The sequence below is a fragment of the Nuphar pumila genome, chromosome 15, assembly GCF_984573655.1.
Source record: "Nuphar pumila chromosome 15, dmNupPumi1.hap1.1, whole genome shotgun sequence".
Lineage (NCBI taxonomy): Eukaryota > Viridiplantae > Streptophyta > Magnoliopsida > Nymphaeales > Nymphaeaceae > Nuphar > Nuphar pumila.
In genome coordinates this window covers 85,593,071-85,610,669 of record NC_143263.1, presented here as the reverse complement: position 1 = coordinate 85,610,669, position 17,599 = coordinate 85,593,071, and positions in this window count along the sequence as shown.

The following is a 17,599-nucleotide window of genomic DNA, read 5'->3' as shown; positions in this document are numbered from 1 at the left end:
TAATCCATCGCAAATTCGTCGCTAAATAGTTTAGTGACAGATTGGCGATGTATAACTTTCATCGCAACTTCCTAGTCGCTAATTAGCGACGGAAAATATTTGTCGCTACTTCCATCGTTAATTTGCAACGAATTAGCGAACACCATGATTCATCGCAAGGCCGTCGTTAATCTGCAGAGATTTCATTTTGCGATAGATACGAATCCGTTGCTAATTTTGTCGCTATTGTAGCGCCAAAATTACGATGGATTAAAATCCATCGTAAAATATCGACCAATTCACTTTTGTGATAGATAAATATCTGTCCCTAATCCATCAATAAATTGGAGGTTGATACTAATTAGCGACAGATATTATATGTCGCTAATCCGTTGCAAACAATAAAAAAAAATAAAAAAAAAATGTTTAAAATATAAATATCAAAAAAAAATTTCTCATTATACAATTTATATATCCTGTATATAAAAAACAAAGTACACATAAACAATACATATAAAAAGCAGTTGAAACAATTTATCAATTCACTATAATCTTCGCCAAGTTCTAATTATTTACAAGTGAACTTTTACAAAGAGTTTCTTTTGAAACAATAAGAAGGTACAACAAATTCAATACATGAATCTAATCATTGCCAAGATTCTGTGCATCATCTTCTTCATTGTCTCGATCTGTCCTTGCATCCATGCCTCCATCAACTCCTCTACGCTGATTATCTATAGCATCCTACAAGAGAAAAGAAAGGTTAGTATTGATAAACAAAATATAATAAAATAAATTATATGCAATGCACCTAATCTAAAGCAATCAAAGTAACATGAGTGAATTACACATAGACTAGCTAGCAATAAAGTGAAGAACATTACTAGAATTCAGATATGTGTTCTAAGGCTGACAAAAAAATTCAAAGTGATTCAATCATGCAGATATGTGTTCTAAGGTTGTCAAAAAACTCTCATAGTGATTCAATCATGCATATATGTGTTCTAAGATAGTAAAAAAACTTTCATAGTGATGGAATCATGCTTATATGTGTTCTAATGTTGTCAAAAAACTTTAATAGTGATGAAATTATACATATATGTGTTATAAGGCAGTAAAAAACTTTCATAGTGATGAAATCATGCTCATATGTGATGAAATCATGCATATACTAGCTTAAAATCTAACGACGTGAAACAAATGACATGAAACTTTCATACCTGACAGACACCTGCAGACGAAGTTCTCCTGTCCCAAAAAAAGCTGCACAACTCATTACGAACAACATCAAAAATTGCTTCATATAAATAGTCACACATTGTGCCCTTAACAAGCTAGCAGACACCATCCCAAGAATTAGTCGGGTCAATCAGACACTTGGAGTTGATGCTGGCGGGAGAACTCTCAGAGCCGTGGCTGGAGGAGGCAACGACTGGTGAGATGTTCACATTAGTCCCAAACCCGAACACACGACTCTTTTTGGGTTCACCGGTTGCAGTCACCCATGCTGCATGATCAAAATGTGGATGCTGAGTGAAGTCATTGCCATATCGCTCTACCATATGTTGCTCATATGACTCATACAAAGTAATGATTATAATATGAATTAATAATTAAGAATTACAATATTTATGATAACTTGTATATTACAATGTTTATTAATACAATAAATACATATCGTTGTCGTTCTTGCCTTCTCTGATACAAACTCTCCCATGCTCTTACGTTTATGTGTTCAAACAAAAATATCCTTGTAAGGCACAATGCCTCTTTTTTCTGCTTTCTGCGAGGTTAAATGATAAAAAAATCATTTAAAAGGTATGCGACAATATTTATAAATTTGATAATATATATATATATATATATATATATATATATATATATATATATATATATATATATATATATATATATTGATGAATTACCATTTTCTTCAAATGGTTCCCAAAAGCCTTAGATCCACCTGTGTGTAGATGAGCATCAGGCATCTTCGCTCGATTTTGTGTAGCCTTTACTGAGCAGTTTCAAAATTTATGCCCCGCCCACTTGTCGCACATTGCATCTAAAAAATCTGACCTGATAGTAGGAGGGCCATGGCCCTTCCACTGCAGTGGATCATCTATCCCACCAGATGCTTTTATTGATGCAATCTTCATATTGTGCAGCATGTCTGCAAATCGACTAGCAGTTACCTTCTGCTACACCCGCCTCACGTCCTGCTCCTCCATCGTAGTCGTGAAACGATTCGAAGCCTATAAATAATTTCAGAAAGTTAGTAGACATGACTATAACAAAAAATTAAATATAAAATACATTAGCTATGAGAAACAATTGTATACCATGAATGAAGACCACAATTTGTCCAACACCTCCTTCGGGTACACTTTCCATTGAGCGACCGGTCCTGGTAGATGTTGAACTAGTGACTGCCTAATCTTTTGTATTACTTCTTGTGGCTCAAACCTCGCGCTGCACATGAATTGGTACACATTAACTATCGATATACACTATTTATAAGATAAGTATTTGATAAGTGAAAATGAAATATTTACTGTCGATTATCGATATATACTATTTGAATGAGTCATCGTGTGTCAGACTGAGAAGACCCTGCATCCAGCGTTGTCTCGTGACTTGTATGAATAGCTGGTGTAGGTGGGTCATGTGCAGGCGAAACATAATCTATAGAAAAATGAGTTAAAAATTCTTATAATGCGTATTTAAACTAATCAAGTATACAGTTAGTTAAATTATATACCTATCGAAGCAGCCCATGAAGATGAAGGTTGAGACTGGCTACCACTGTGACCTCCATGAACCATATTCTAACAAATAAAAAATTTATTTGGATTAGTTAGACAACTCTATATCTTCATGGATACATAAGCAAATAAAAAATAACTTCATGCAATACATTCAAACATTGCAATACATTCAAATCATTCAAATCAAACATTGTAATACATTAAAATATAAGATATGACACTACTTGCAAATCATGGATAACTTATCCTTAACTTGCAATACAATTAGATCAGTTACGTAACTCTATATTTTCATGGATACATAATTAAATAAAAAACAACTTCATGCAATATATTCAAACATTGCAATATATTCAAATCATTACAATACATTCAAATCATTCAAATAATTCAAGTCATTAACATCAAACATTGTAATATATTAAAACATAAGGTATGTATTACAAGATATATTTCACTAGCTCGAGTATGCTTCCTCATCACTTATTTGACTTTTATATTCTTTTTTTTCCTTCTCATCCTCTTCTTCTTATTCTTCATTGGGCGCCCATCCACTTGGTATATCATTTGGATCACATTCTTCCATACGTATGCCATCAGACAATGGAGATATGACATGCATACCATGTGCGTTATCATGACCATAAGAGAAGTCATATATATCATTTGATTGATAGTAATCACCCTCTTCAGCAATCTTGTCTTCCTGTAACTGATCATACTCGGGGTATAGTTTAGACTTTACCTTGCAAAGTGTCCACCATTCATTTTTATCTGACTTTCTTGTATTCGGATATGAAGTATAGTAAACTTGTTGAGCTTGCGAGGCTAATATGAATGGTTCATATGTTTCAAACCTTGATTTATGATTCACCTTCATAATGCCTGAGGCTTTGTCGACTCTTGTTGTTGTGGGATCAAACCAATGACACATGAATAAAGTTACCCTATTATTTATGCCTAAGTAAGTCAACTCCATTATTTCTTTTACAACACCATAGTAGTCATGTTCATTTTCACTGTAGCTGCTACCCTTGACACACACACCACTATTCATTGTTGATTTGTTTACACCATAGTCTTTTGTATGGAATCAATAACCATTTACGATGTACCCGTTGTAACATTGCACAACTTTGGTCGGACCATTTTGTAAATCACAAATTCCTTGATCATTAACATCACCGTGGCGAACCTACAAGCATAAACAATGACTGTAATCACGACCAATTAAGTAACTTATTATTGTTTACACGAAAAGAATGTATGTCATCGTCCTTACTAACTCTTTCAACCATGCCATAAACTTATTTTCACGTTCTTTATGTACTTCTGCATCAGTGAGATGTGAAAGTTTTTTTCGCAACTCCAGATCAAATTGTTTGCACTTAACAAATATTTATATTATTGAACCATGTATACACATATAGAATTTAGTGTCACATATTAAGTATACTTACTCGATGTAGGGGTCGATTGCTAAGCAATTAAAAAGGATATAGATTGGTGTTACATCTTGCTCTCGATCTTCCAAGAGTCTTAACCGGCAACTGCCAAAGGCATGCCCAAGTGGTTGAAATATTGATAGTTTGTCAGCTACAGTAAATTATTCTTCATCATCATTACGAGGTGGGGAAGTGTAATGTGTTAGAATGTGAGGTTCAAAGTACATAGATGAGAAATTTGAAATTTCTTCTAAAGTGTACACCTCACAAATAGAACCCTCTACTCTTGCTTTATTCTGAACCTTTTTTTTGAGGTCAAACATGCATCTCTTAACAATATACATCTCGTAATACAATAATTTTTTTAATAGCATTAAAGAGAAAAATATAAAAAAAAATATATCTTTCAAATGGGTACATCCACCGATATTGCACAAGACTACCAACCCTTAGTTCATATGGCAAATGTATGATCACATGTTTCATAACATTGAAAAATGCTAGCAGAAATATCTCCTCTAGTTGACAAATAGTAGTGATGATAAAATCATCGATATTCTTTACCTCAGATACTACGACTTTCGATGCACACAATGTTTAAAAAAATCTACTCAACTCAGATAATACCCCCCATATAGGTTTGTCTAACATATCATGAAATGCTAGGAGAATCAACCGTTGTATAATGACATGACAATCATGGTTCTTTAACCCATATAATTGTCCCTCGTCTATCTTTACGACCCAAGCAATGTTAGAGATGTATTCATCTAAAAATCTCAATTGTCTCAACCATTGATATACCTACTTTATTTGATCTGGTCCAAACACGTACCTTGCCATTGGTTTCAGTACTTTGCCATTGTACTCTTTGAGTTCCAATTCTGGTCTTTTACATATTACTTTTAAATTCATACGGGCCTTTGGATTATCCTTCATTTTCTCTTTGACATTCATTACCGTATTGAACATATTATCAAATACATTTTCTCCACATGAATCACATCCAAATTATGTTGTATCAATAAGGTAGGCCAATATGGTAATTCTCAAAATATAGATTTCTTTATCCAATTATGATCCTTTCAAAATCCAAGGAAGAGCATCGAGCTACAGGCATCTGTCAGTCCATATGGAAAGTATCACAATTGTCTTAAAATCTCTATGCCAGACAACCTTGTAGGTGAACCTTCCAGTTCAGTTGTGCCTACTCAAAACACATTCCTTTATCGTCAGAACGGATGGTCGCTGGGTAGAAATCGACGGTGACAATCAAACCAGCACAACTTTCTTCCATGCGTCAATCTAAAAGATTTTGTATCTTTCATGTAGTACGGACATGCCAACCTCCCATGTGTGCTCTAACTAGATAACATACCATATGCAGGGAAGTCACTGTTTGTCTATAGAACAACAACCTTCATATTGAAGTTTTTTTTTTGTGGGCATTGAACGTGAGAACACCGTCATCCCACAATATTTTTAGTTCATCAATCAATGGCCTCAAGATTTTGGCTCGGAGAGGTCGGACTAGGGATCAATAGAGACAAGAAAAGATTTTGATGCTTCATACACAAGCTTGGAGGAAGGTTGTATGAGGTAACAAATACTGGCCAACACGAGTATGAAGCAGATCTACCCTCAAATGGATTAAATCTATCTATACATAAATCGAGCCTAACATTTCTCACTTCCATTGCGAAGGTCTGATGAGTACGATCAAAGTGCTTTCAAGCTTCCGCGTCAACAAGATGCGTGATCTTGTCTTCATCATATCGAACTTTATTTGTATGTCATCTCATGTGTTTAGCTATCCTCGAAGACATATACAATCGTTGTAATCTAGGGGTGAGAGGAGAGCAGCAGCTCGACTTGTATGACACTTCTTTTGACTTTATGCCACCATTGCCTCTTGTCTTTGGCTTGAACCGAGGATGCCCACATGACCGACATGATATGCTATTTTCTTGATCTTTAAAATATAGCATGCAGTGATTTAGACAAGCATCTATCTTTTGATACCCCATACCTAGAGCGTTGACCATAACTTTTACACAATAGAAATTTTGTGGCAATTTCTCATCTTTGGGCAACATACTTTTCACAATAGAGCATAGATGGTCAAAACATGATTGACTCAAATTATACTCGGACTTCAAATTCAGTAGTTGAAAAACTGCAGACAAGATAATGTGACTCTTGCAACCATTCTAAAGTGGTTCATCAGCATCTCTAAGTAAATCATAAAATCTACTAGCTGCATCGTTTGTTGCTTCTTCCTCTACCCAGTTGGTACATCAATAGGATTCATAGCAAAACCCAGTTATGGTCCTGCAACATCAAATATCAAATCCACATATGGATTATCGTGCACCACATCCACCCATGCATCAAAATTGTTCCAAAATTCTTCACCATGAAGCATTCAATTCTGATAATCACTCACAAAACTCTTCTTTTATAGGTGATGTCTAATGTCATGAGGTTCTACAAATCGATTGTTCTTACATATCATGCAGAGATACCTGATCCGACCTGTGAGATCCACTGTAATGACACTTGCCATTGCAAATTCAATAAAACTGTCAACACCATCCATATATTCAAGCCCCTACGGCTCTTGAAAAGGAGGACCCAGGGGCCGATGGCACCTGCCAGACCAAGAAGAAAAAAAAGGAGGGGGAGGGCAAGAAGCAAAGGCCCCTGCCACTCTTGAAAAGAAGAAGGTAGGGGTCGATGGCCTGACCAAGAAGAAAAAATAAAGGCGGGGGGGGGGGGGGGGGTCCGGACCCCTTCCGCCGGCCCGCTAGGTGATAGAGGGCAGAACGAGAGAGAGAGAGATGAGGGAAAAGAAGAAGGGAAGGGAGGAGACATACCTGGGGGAGGAGGTTGTTGGTGTCGGCGTCGACAGACGAGCAAGAGGTGCGCGACGTTGGAGTGGAGGGAGCGCAGGGGCGTGTAGACAAGGGGTGGATTCAGGTTGGGTTGCCGGCGGCAGGTAGCCGGATGCAGAGAGGGTCAGCGGAGGCAATGGGGCCACCGTCTGCTAAGGGGCCGGTCGACGAAGGAAAAGGCGGAGGGTTAAGGTTCAAACCCGATTTGGGGAAATCAAAGAGAGAGGAGAGAGAGAGAGAGAGAGAGAGAGAGAGAGTCGCACCTTATACAGGCTTATATCAAAAAATAGAGACGGATTAGCGACGAAAAAGTTTCGTGTCAAAATCCGTTGCTAAGTAACGACTTTTGTAACAACGGAAAACTTCTGTCGCTAATCCGTCGCTACGTTGCGACGAAGCTTGACACAGAACTTTTTCGTAGCTAATTAGCGACGGAGTTTGAGACAGAATATTTTCGTCACTAAGTCTGCAGCAAATTTCAATTTTAGCGACGACTACTTTTCTCTCGCTAAGTCATCGCAACTTTGCGATGAATATAATTCATCGCTAATTAACATTTTTCTTATAGTGTTACTAAAAATTAATACTTATATCATGCATTTTGGATGAAAAAAATGGTATTTGAAACCTAAAAAAATTATGAAAATTATAGACTTGATTTTTGAACCTTCTAAAAACCTATCTGTGCATGATCCAAGTGTCAATTTCTAGTAAATCAATCATGTTGAACACATTTGTAAAGTCCAAATTTCAAAAAAATATAAAAAAAATGATAATCCCAAGCAATCTGATATCATCTGGTAGGTAGGGATGTAGTCGGTAGCGTCTCACTACCCAAAAAAATCAATGCATTATTCTCTATTTCATGAATAGGCAATGAAAGAGGTAGCCATTATGGAGATATGATGACGCAAGATTAATGGCAAGAGATGATCTGTATAACCTACATTCATTTGGTTTGCATTAAAAATACTAAAAGGAGGCATGGTACTGTGTTAGGGGCAGAACTCTTATAAGTGGGGGCATTAAACGGTGGCCCCCATCTTTAATCGGGGACCACCTGCCTCCCCAACAATGGATCGGCTAATTCGCTTTTAAATAACAAGTTAACAACTCATTAATATAAGATATTACGTGGGAGGAGGAAACTAGGTCTCAAGTTAATGGGAGCAGTTGAACCTCACGCTCTCCTTCCAAAGATTATATTAATGCTGTTAACCTCTATTGTTAAGTACTCGGGCTCGATCACTGGATCTGCTCTGTAGTATTCATTTTTTTTGTTGAACTAAGAAGAAAAACATTTCGTTACATTGCCATACGATTTGAATTCATTCAAAGAATGTCTGCTATGTAGTTAACGGTGCCTTTTGGATGACATGAAACATTTCAATTGAAAAAAGAAAAAGAAGAAATTCATGAATTCCAACACCTAAGTCTAAATAGAGGATTTAACAAACATTGTAATTCATGAACATGATCACGTTTCATGTAACTACTAAAATTATCAGCAACATAACTTAGATTCATTAAATAGAAAAGCATTGATGGATGGTTAGATCGTACTATCATAGCCAAAGAGTCCTGGGTTCAACTCTCACAGGGTGTCGTCCCCCAGCTAGCCTATAAAAAAGAAAACTGAAAAAAGAGTTATTCTTCATTAGATCTTGTGCCTGTCCATTCAGCTCAAGATTGATGACTCCGTTACTTTAGTTTAAAGGTGGATTTTTTGCAATATATATATATATATATATATATATATATATATATATATATATATATATATAGAGAGAGAGAGAGAGAGAGAGAGAGAGAGAGAGAGTAATGCGTTCCTTAGGCTCCTTTTTTGTTAGGTCTCGCTAGGCCCCTTAAAAAATGGTAGTTTTAAGTATTTTTTTTTTCTCACATCTAACAGGGTAGATTTGATCTATAGGCTTTGTTTAGTGGGAACTGGCTTTTGGATCGCTGGAATCTGATCTGCATACAGGTTTTTTCGGTGATCCAAAATCAATGGCTATGAAGATACCAGTTTTTCCCGACATATAAAAATATATTTTTTTTGTCAAAAAAACATAATCCAAGAGTCGATTCTCACTAAATTGAGCATGCTAAACATATCTAACGGTTCAGATCTATCATAAAGCACTTAAAAACTATGGGACAGAATGGGGTACAATGAGAAATGGGGCTTAATATGTTCAGTTCTCATATATATTAGTAATAATAGGGTGTTTCCGGAGCACATACTCCAACCTAATACAAACTTCAAATTTTAAAAAAATTTGAGTTTTTCATTGATCAGTCCTTATAGATATGATCTACAATCATTATTTATTGAAAAATAAGTTTTGGATCATGTGATATGGGGTAGAATGAGAAATGGGGCCTTATATGTTCAGTTCTCATATATATTAGTAATAATAGGGTGCTTTTCGGTGCACATACTCCCACCTAATACAAACTTCAAATTTTCATAATTTTTGAGTTTTTCATTGATCAGTCCTAATAGAAATGATCTACAATCATTATTTATTCAAAAATAAGTTTTGGATCATGTGATTATGGCATACATGTAGGTTTTTTAATATATCAAAAAATGAACTGCTCACACTATACAAAAAATTTATGACTTGAAAAACTATTTTTATGCCCCCAAAAACATGATCCAAAACATGATTCCTATCAAATAAACTATGCTAAGTACATATCTCTCTCTCTCTCTCTCTCTCTCTCTCTATATATATATATATATATATAAGTTTCATAACATTTATCTCATAAACCATTCCAATCTCCTTTAAAAAACATACTTGCATGTGTTTATAATAAATGCTTAATCCAAACCTATAGATGTGTTTATCATTGATTATTTACTAAGAACCATGCTTTGGATCAAATCGGTTTAACAAGAATTCTCGACTTTTAGTTAATCAAGTTTTCTGTGTAATATGAATAACTGATTTTTTTTTTCAGCTAAAAACACATAAATATGAAAAATATTTAAACCAATACATGCTTTCTACTAAATAAAGTATAGTGATCACATCTACACATTTAGATCAAGTAAAAAAACATGTAAATAAGTTCTTTAAAGGGGTCTGGATGGGCTAGGAGATAAGTGGTCTAGAACCACACCTCTCTCTCTCTCTCTCTCTCTCTCTCTCTCTATATATATATATATATATATATATATATATATATATATATATATATATATATATATATGAAAATTGACCTATGTGAAAAATCTGACTCATTTTCCCAAATGCCCCACAAATTTTGAAATACACCCAATATCCAATTTTGTAGATTTCTCATTATTTTAGGACCTTTTTACCCTTAGCACATGCAAACTTCTCATGATTTTTGTACGTTACATCACAACGATCTTCCGTCTCGCTAAATCTCACTAAAAAAAATTGCACGATATTTCTGCAGTAATCATGAATTTCACATAAATAGTACGAATATATCAACACAACATGCGAAAATCCATTACTTGCAATTTTCGTAAAGTGTTTTGCATTGGTGGTTGTGAAAGTTTTCCTTTCAATACAAAATTCATAAAAAGTTTATGGAATTCATGGACTTTTACATGCTGCCGACTTATAGCGATGCAAAATTTTGTTTTAGCATGTGAATTTATGTGTATATGTAGGGGATTAGAGTGCTAATTTCATCAAGAGTTTTGCGTTGGTGGTTATGAAAGTCTACTTTCGATATATAATTCATAAAAATTTTGTATAATTCATGAACTTTCGCATGTTGTTGACTTTAAGCGATGTGAGATTTTGTTTCGAATTTACCTTTATAATATATAGGCATTTATATATATTTTTTCTTTTTCTTAGAAAGAGCGGTAACCCTTTTCCCTCTAGAGCTCTAACATTTTTCCCTGTACCCTTATAGTGATTCCTATGAAAGTTTTTTCGCTTCATTCCAATGCTCATCGACTTTTCCAGATAGTTTTTTTACTCTATTTCTACAATTACCATTGTTTTCAAAGTGTTTCTTTTTTTGTAGATATGAGCAGTTAATAGGCTTGTGGTTAGGCAGACCCCTATCTATTCATTGATCCAATACTTGTGATTTGTATACAAAAAATCACCCTTTTCTTTGTGGGTGCCAGTTTGGAAGTTGATCTTTCCAAATCTTAGTTATTCTCCTTTCAGTAGATGTCATTAGGCTTGACTGTGCACAAGCATTGAATAGGGGTTACAAAGGTTATTATGGGTTGTTGGTTTTTGGAGTGATTGTTGTTAACTGAATGATATGTTGTGTGGTTGGTCTAGGTAGCTATAATGGCTTTTGAAAGGGTAGGGGTATTTTAGTATAACACTAATCAACTTATTTGGAGATCTATATTAGACTCTAAAAACAACAACTATAAGAAATTTATTGCATTGATGTCACGTAAAATTGAATACGCAGAAGAGTCAATGATTGTCCGATATGTGTTCTTCAAAATTAGATGGCTAACTTATATAGATACATGTTTTTAGCAATGATGATTTAGAATCAATGTTATATAGTGGTGATATTTACTTAGCTGCTAGTAAAGGTAATTGAGAAGCCATTGGTTGCGAAGTTAAACAAGAAGTTGTTGGTTGCAAAGTTACACAAGAAAGTGATGTACAAGAAGTAGTCAAAAGTGATAAACAAGAACCAGTTGATGAATGAAATGATGAGAATCTTGTGGATAATGTGCATCTATCTCAGACACACTTATATATTAAGCTCAGTCCTTTGGAGAACATCTCACTGTCCTAAACAGTTAATAATGAGAGGATCACTACAGAGGATATGGCATTAACATCATGTGGCATTTATGTATTAAGCTCCATCATGCGCCAAAACATTTATCACTTGCATATATACTTTACATCATGTGGCATCATGCATTAACATCATAGCCACATGTATCATCGTGTTTCAACATGCATTAAATACAAGTATTTAGGTTTTTCAAAAGTCAACACATTCGTATTTAAAAACCAACAAGGATATATTTAAAAATTAGTATAGTCAAATCTAGCACTTTTCTTAAACAATGCTTGAATCTCAAGCTGAGATAATCCAGATTTCCCAAATACATATCAAAGGACTTGATTTACATGCAACATCAGTCCACATAATCGAAGTCCCATAATTATATAGTCAAAACATTTCAATTGTGTATTTCAGAATTGTTTATGCATCGAATACTCATTCTTTTTTAACAACTTAAAGTTTGAACAAGCATATTTAATGTTTCGCAACATCTAACACTCGTATATGCATCATTCAAAATATGGAACATGCATATTCAATATTTCATAACGTTCATCAAATTCAAAGCATGTGTAAAGTTATCTAAATCCATGAATACGTAGCAAGTACATATAATTTAACATTCGAGCATGCGTATTTGACACATCCAAGCAAATAGATTTTTGGTATACATAACTCAAACCCTAACATGTATATTCTAAAAACGTGAAACATTTAAACTTTATGCATATGTATTTCATACATACAATATTCATATTTAATAAGTCTACGAACTTCAAATCATGTATACATATTTCATATATAAAATATATGTATTTAACAAGTCTACGAACTTCAAATCATGCATCATATTTCATATATAAAATATCTGTATTTAACAAGTCTACGGAGTTCAAATCATGCATACACATTTCATACATAAAATATATTTGTATTTAACAAGTCTACAAAATTCAAATCATGCATACATGTTTCATACTTAATTTAATAAAGAAATATGCATTTTCAGTACTATATATATACTTATATATATTCACATTATTTACATACATTTTATATACAAAAATATATATTTTAATTGCCATGTAATTGGCATAAATCTCAACCTCGTTGTTCGTGAAGCTTTACAAGACACAAAAAATCTTGAAAATACGAAGAGGGATTTTCTCCCAAAATATATGATGTGGATCACACTTATTGTTGGATGCGAATATGGGTGAGGACTTGCACTTGCCTCAATTTTTTATGGTGCTAGCACAAAAATGCGCATGTATACGATATTGCATCGATATGTGGGTCTGTCGTCTGTGGTAGCAGAGCAAGCTGTGGTGAAGGCGATGGTGTTCTACACCACCTATGGTACGGCGACGAGTGGAAGTGGTTGTTGACATGAAGCGGCAACAACGGGAGAAGGATTGAAGAGGGAGACACTCGGTTGGGTCGAGCCGCGGTTTGGCCAGGGTGGCATAGCATTAACAAGTGGTAGTGATGTAGCCGTGAGGGCTAAGCTCCAGCCAAGGAAGTAAGGGTCGAGCGAGCCATGGGTAGTGTTGAGGTAGCAGGGGTCGGGCAAACCGCGGGTGGAGCTCGGGCTGCGCCAATCATCGACATTTGCTCGGCTGGTCCGAGCGCTGCTCGGCTAGGCTGAACCTAGCTCAGAACAACAGAGGAATAGAGGGAGGTCATCAAAGTGTAGCTCTCTTATTCCTATAGTCATCAGAAAGAGCAGCAAAAGAGGAGGGTGACAAAAATAGGTCAATTTGACACCAGAACCAAGAGTTATAACCAAAACAAGGTGACTTGTTTAGTAAATTTTTTTTAAGGAAAAAACTTTATTTTTCAAGTAGGTTTCACTTTAAGTGATTTTATTTACTATCAAAACTATCGAATATATTTTTTTAATCAAAATATGGATTAAAGTTGAGGATGTTAGCTTTCTAACGCATCAAAAATTACCTTAAACTGACCTTTGGATAGGAAGTTATGACCGAAACAACTGACCTGTCAGACTTGTTTTTGTCCATTTTTAATAACGATAAATCATTTATCATGATTACCTTCATGAATTGTCGTTATTAGCTATAACAACATAAAAACATGTGTTGTTATTACTTTTTTCAATATTTATCATTAGTGGAAGACTTAATGACAAAACAATTATCATTATTAGTCAACCATTTATCATTATTATGTTTCAAAATGTCCCGTATTTTTGGATGTCAATGACCTAAAAAGTGATGCGCCTCAGCCCATTTTGGACCTTTTGATAGCCAAGGGCATCCCCTCACTTAATGAGCCCATTAAATCCAAGATTTTCCTTTTAAATCACCTCATTAAGATTGAATCTTAGCCTTAAGTTTGAATTCTTTTGATTTTCACCCTAGATCTTGTCTCAGATCTTGGATATGTAGGAACATATTCAGATCCATTTAAAAACATATAAATAGGGGTTGGCCTTTCTTCCCCATAAGAGATCTGGTTTTTGTCTTTCTAGCACCCTTACTTTGCTTAAATCTCTGCAGAATCGAACATAGCCTAGTTTAAGCCCACATCGAGCCTAGTCTAGGATCCAAATCCCCAACTTACCTATTTTTAAAGCTCGAAACAAGTCGAAGTATCATCCATGCTCCCTCATACTCAATGATCATAGAGAGGGCTACCTAAGCCCATGTTAAGTTGATTTTATTTTGATGTATTTTAATCATTTTTATAGATTCAGATTTGTCTAATGTTCACATATTGTTCTTTGTCTTGTATTTTGCGAGTTTTGGTAGTTTTCACCACCAAACTCATTTTTTCTTGGTTTTTGTGTCCAAGATACGCTTCTTCTTTGCAACACATCTCCAACAACAATGATCTGGCATCCCTAATATGGTTGATCCCTGCTCAATGAAAGAGGAAAGGTGTGAGGTCTTAAAGAATGATTTTCATTATTTTCTCAAATTCAAATTAGATCTTGGATCAATTTTCTAAATAAAATTTCAGCGAAAAAAGTTTATTTTTGCTTTCAAAAATCAAGGATCCACATATCCATACATCGATGGTTTTTGAAAGGATGACCTCCAATTCTTATGGTAGACAACACATTCCTAAAAGGAAAATACATAGATATATTGTTGTTGGCTCATCGTATTGATTATAGAGGTAAGATATTTCTTATAGCCATTGCAATTATAGATAAAGAGTCAAAGGAGTCATGACATGATTTTTTAGGCATTTAAAGTCAGAATTCTTATGCTTCGATGATAATAAATACAAAGATAAAGTAGAGTGGACAGTTGTCTCAGATAGATACTTAGGAATTCAATATATTGTCTTCCATACATGGCCTAGATGTCATGTTGAATTTTATATTAAGCAACTGACAAGGAACTTATCTAGAAAATTTGGTTCACCACTCAGTGCTCCTTGGTGGAGCGCAACTCGAGTAACCATGAGACAAATTTGTAGTTATTTTATAAAAAAGACCTAGGAGCAAGATGAAACCACATACCTATATATGATTGAGGAAGTGGTCGAGAAACATTGGGCTAGCAACCAGTTTCCAGCAAGAAGGTATGTGTTCTTAACCTTTAATATACTAGAGAGCTTCAATTTGTGGATTCTCCACACACGTGACAAACCTCTAACGCCTCTTATAGAATGGCTCCATCTCATGCTAATGAAACTTTATGAGAAAAGAAATATTAACCAGCAAAAAATGTTAGGCATTATGCTTGAGTTAAAAGAGAAGCTAGATGAACTTAAGAGAAATATACAACTACTATGTGTAAAAGTAGTGCATCTTCTTTGATGATGGTATGAAGCCCGCGACTGATCTCACGACTAAAGTGTTGATCTTAAAAAGCAAACATGCTCTTGTCAATTGTGGCAGATTAGCGGGATTTCATGCTCACATGTGATCTCATGCATTTTATACAAGGGCAAACTACCAGAGGATTATTATGACAAGTTCTTCATAGTTGAATTTTATTGAGATGCATATATTAATATCTTTTTTTTTATGAAGGATAACACATCGTTCCTCCGACCTTATTCTTGTGTATCCACCAAAAGTGAGACGTAAACCAAGGTGACCTAAGGTTAAGAGACGGAGAACAAAACACAAAGATATGGTGCCATACAAGTGCAATGCATGTAGTGAGGTTGGTCACAACAGGCAAAAACACTCATAAAAGTATCTATGAGTGGAAAACCTGTAAAAATTGAGAGTTATAAATAAATAAAAAGAAAATCTTTTGATCAAGTTAGAAATTAATTTTTGTGTTTTAAGTTCTACTTATTGCTGATATACATGTTTATTTTCTCAATTCTGGCCGAATAAGGGTATAATTGACATTCATAGAATTATTTTAGGCAATTAACCATTAAATATATCTAATTATAATGAAATATATGTAGTTGATATTATTTATGAATTATCGAAATGATGTATTTACAGTGTTTTAAGGTTAACTAGATGTATTTAGTTATCACACTTTTGATTTATGTGTCATAGGGGTATTTTGGTTAGAAATAATTAAGGGGGTATTTTATTTTAATATAAAAGTTATTAAAATATTGTTAAAACAAATATTTAATAGGGATTTTTCGAGTTCTAAACACATTTCAGAGGATTTTATATGTAAATTAATCATCATGGTTGACTTGGTGTCTAAGTGGGTTTGGACCCAAGGGGTCAACCTAATACAATAGAGATATTTACTTTTCTTAAGATTTAAATATTCATTGGAATATTTAGTTTAACCTTTCAATTATTTTAAACTAAATACCCTCAATTTCTTTTACATTTGTTTTAAATTTCTTGTTTTAACTCCTTTTGGTGTTGTTTGAGTGGAAACCGACCCACTTAGGTCAGGACCCAATCCGAGCCCAACTAGTTGGGTTTACAAGGAAAGAAGAGATGAGTTGGGTGGGGCCCACTAGGGAACCCAACCTTTTTTTCCCCTTTTCTTTGTCACTCCTAGCCGAAACCCCCATTCTTCTTTTTCTTCACTTTCTCTCTTGCATCTCAACCCTAGCCGATTTCCACCCTCTCTATTTCCTTTGGGTTTTCTTGGGTTTTGTGCACAACACCCCGAGCCTAGGGATTCATGTCATTGAGGAGTACATCATCTTTATCTCCCCCATCTTCTTCTCTTAGCTGATTCTCACAAGGAAATTGATTTCCTTGGGAATCGTGTTGCATGGGAAATCATGTCATAGCATGGAGGAGCCCATTGGGGAGTGTGCAGACACGTGGAGGGCACCCAGTTGAGAGGAACCAGCCAACCAGCCCTAGCCATCACTGCTGAATTGGAGAAAATTGCCCCATCTATAGTTGATTTTGTCGAGAAGCCTTCTGACACCACCTCGATTTTGCATGCAGTGGTGAAGAAGTCTCTGTCAGCATGAAAATGCCCCCAACTGAACCCTTGTTATGCTATATTTTTGGGTTTCTTGGTACTTGTATTCACACACCAAGTGTTCGATAGATTGCCGTTGTTGCGGATTTTTGTGAATTCGTGAAACCCCTTGGTTTTTTCAGGTTTCACTACATTATTTTCATCGTCTACCAGAATATGAACCCTAAACTGAATTTATAGAATATATATTTAGTTTTATTCGGTTACAAGCATGTGAAATTATTGCGTATTTGGGTTTATGCATGCAGCCTAGTCGTTATTTTTACATAAATGGGTAGTATGCATGCCTAACAGTTGGATTATGTTAAATGTATATTGATTAGCATGTTAGATGTGTAATTTTA